The sequence below is a fragment of the Hyalella azteca genome, unplaced genomic scaffold, assembly GCF_000764305.2.
Source record: "Hyalella azteca isolate HAZT.00-mixed unplaced genomic scaffold, Hazt_2.0.2 contig16949, whole genome shotgun sequence".
Classification (NCBI taxonomy): Eukaryota; Metazoa; Arthropoda; class Malacostraca; order Amphipoda; family Hyalellidae; genus Hyalella; species Hyalella azteca.
In genome coordinates, this window is record NW_025946754.1 from 22650 (window position 1) to 26216 (window position 3567).

A 3567-nucleotide genomic window follows, 5' to 3' on the forward strand; every position below is an offset into this window, starting at 1 on the left:
GCAGTTCTGACGTCGAGACGGAATGAAATTGTTATGCATCGTGTTACAGGACTTTTACCTTAATGGTTCATGTGCGAATCGTGTGCAAAAAACTGTGAAAATTTTATTTATTTTGCTTAAATTTATTGCTTTTTTAAATAGTTCTATTGAAATTTTTATTCTAAATAATTGTACGAGGTTATCCTGAGCCCTAGGTGTAGTTGCAGAATAATACTGGCCGTTCTCAAATACTGATATCTTCCGTCAAATCTTAGTGGAAACGATATTGACTTCTTTGTTGCAATAAAATTCTGAAGACATATGAAAGGCCTTTTGACAATAATAAGCCTTTTTTACATAAAATTAAAGCACTTTGTGGTGAATTCAAGTTTTCCAGTTCTTTATTAGGCAATCAATATATCATTCTTTAACAGAAATGGTAAATGTTAATAAAAAATCAACTTATTGTTTTGTTTTCGGAGAATTTTATCTCTTGTAAGTTTTACGCTTGAAATGGATCAAATGATAAGCCGCATGCATGGATAATTTTACCAAGTTCTACAATGTAAAAATAATAAAATATAAAATTAAATCTCTAACCAAGTCGCGACAGAGTGCAGCCATGTTGCCTGTAATGCTCGAATTTGATCCTAAATTCGAAATTTTTTTATATTGTAATGTTGGCAGGAAAATTTCAGAGTTATGAAATGAGAACTTTATGTTTCTATACACCATTAGCATTAATTACTGTTCATACAAAGCCCACTTCGAAGCATTTTTTCCCCATTTTAAGCATAGATTCTTTACAATTTTATATGTATGTATCAACATTAATATAACAGATGTTATGTGAATGAAACAAGTCATAACCGACGTTTTTATTACAGTTATGAAAAAATTTCAGAGGAAGGGGTATTATTGTAATTAAACTAACAGGAATCAGTCGGTTGTTTGTCCGAACGAGTCCTTACTGGACAACTTTGATTACCACAGATGATGGAGCCTCCCGACCACACGCCCATTTATGTTGAGGTATTTACTGTCACTGTTGACCTCGACTGTCCATATCCACAGGATGACCAGCATATGCTCTGAGCATCGTATTTGTTGTCTAGTGATGTACGATATTATTGTACATACAGACTGGGCGAGACGCACCTCCTCTGCATAATGAGTGTCTTTCAGCCATGAATAAATTAAGGATGACTGGTAAACGTCCGAGTTTTTGTGGCGATCAATGTTGACCTCGACTGTCCATATCCACAGGATGACCAGCATGCTCTGAGCATCGTATTTGTTGTCTAGTGATGTACGATATTATTGTGCATACAGACTGGGCGAGACGCAACTCCTCTGCATAATGAGTGTCTTTCAGCCATGAATAAATTAAGGATGACTGGTAAACGTCCGAGTTTTTGTGGCGATCAATGCATTGCGTGTTTTGTACATGCCAAGCATGCAGGACTAAATGTTTTGTTTGCAGTCATCTGTGAATGAAACGCAATTATTTTTGCTAAATATTTTGGTCTATTAATTTTTGAACGGCCTGAAAAGGAAGAAAATCTTCTGTGTGCCAAACTTTTTCATGGTGTAAGTCGAGCAGCATTCAGGCCATAGGGTACGCACACAGTGAAAGCAGGTTGCCAGCGTGCTGATTACCAGCTCAGGCTGGCGCCTGAAACCATAGAATACAGAAGCCTATTCGTACAGGTTTTCACTGTGAAAACTTACATTATTATCCTATGTTCATTCTTGTGGCAGGTTGGAGCAGGTTGCCCGCGCGGGCAAACCTGCTTCCACTGTGTACGTACCCTTACGTTGGATTCGTAAATTTAGTAAAATCTTTTGTACTAATTTTTGAATAGAAGTTATAGTTTCATTAAAAAACTGATCTGATCTCTTATAGATTAGAATACTTCTGTAGTTCCCTATAACTAGCTTGAACAAACCGCTATAGAAATTGCAGGACCTCTATTGCCTCTTCCTTTTATCGACTCTATGATGGGTATTCCAGTCGTTGATGGACTTTGGCGCTGCTGTAGCATGCATTTCACACCAATAACTATGAAAGCTGTTAATGTAGAACTGCTTCGTCTTCAACAAAAAAGTCTTACCCCTGCTGTTGTTCATCAAGTGATTGTACGGGCTGCTCAATCAAGAGCTGGATGAGAGAAATGAGGAACAATGAGATTTTTAATTTCAAAAATAGTTTCCGTTGAATGTCGATGAATAATTTGTGCCAGCTCAAAAAAATTGAAATATATGATGAAAAGTTTGTATAAAGTAATCATTATTTTAACTAGACCATGAATCAAGGTCTATAAATCCGTTCTTGATTGACAAGCAATAGCACACGTCAAAACGTATCAGTTGATGAAAAAGAAGCCATTCAAGTTCTCGTTGATTGATGATTGTAGATAAATAATGAAACTGTGGAAAAGTGTATCCTGGAAACTTTGAAATTTTAGTAATAACGTTTTAATCAAAATACTTGATAGAAATTCAAATTTTAAATCTGAAACAGTCTCCCATCTTTCTCGGACTAACATGAGCAACATCAAGTGGCATCCTTGTTCGACTGAGGTTCGGTCGTGACTGAGCTTGAACTGCCTCGTTTTTTTTGCAGATTAAAGCAGCTAATGTAACCAATACTTGCGGCACGTTAAAGCCTTACTCAATGATAACCTTGACAAGTTTCGCTAAGGTCGATGCTATACCTTGGCAAAGCTTTGCAGTGCCACCATCATTCGAAATGATCCCAGATAAAGACTCGTAGACAACTTCAGCAACACATGACAGCTGCGAATGCGATTTTTAATCGGTCACATTTTGCTGGGCAAGTTTATTGGGCTGATGAGAAAGTGCGGAGATAAGTTCGAATAAATAGTGATAGATTTTAGAATACTCGTAGGTTGACCTAAGCCCAGCAAGCTGTGCTTGCGCAGACATTTTTTGTGTATCAAACCTGTGTCCTGGATCAATTTACGAATCTGAAATGTTCTTACTGTACTCAGTGGTCCTCTAAATTAAAAAAAAGAAAATTTATCGCACGAGGGTGGTGATTTTTTTATTTCGTAAGATGTTCTAATTGTCTTTATAAATAGTATTTCTGTTCGAATGGCTTCATATGAAATGAACTTGGAACGCGATTGTTTAAAAGTTTCAAATGCGATAAAGGGAGTGTGTGAGTGGCTGAATGACGTTGTAGTGGTAAGCATTGATACGTTATCAATTTTCTGTCTGATTTCCTTCATTTATTTACGCTTTCATTTTACAGATGNACCAATTTTTTTAGAATAATATAGATTCAGCTTTTTGAGCAGCCAAATATTTATTGCGGTACTAGTTAAATAAGACTAAAGATTATCTCTTTATTATGCATCGCAGAATCCGTTCACGGACGAGCAAGTCGACACCCGCAACATCGCGTGCGTCGGCCTCTCGATTGCCGTGGGCGGCAGGACGAGCCGCCGGTCTTCATCAACGCGCCCCCATCACCAGAATTTCACCCACCATAAAACCGGTGAGTCCTGTTGGCCAATTTATAGATTTTCTATGAAGGCATAGCACTTATGGATGGGAATTTTG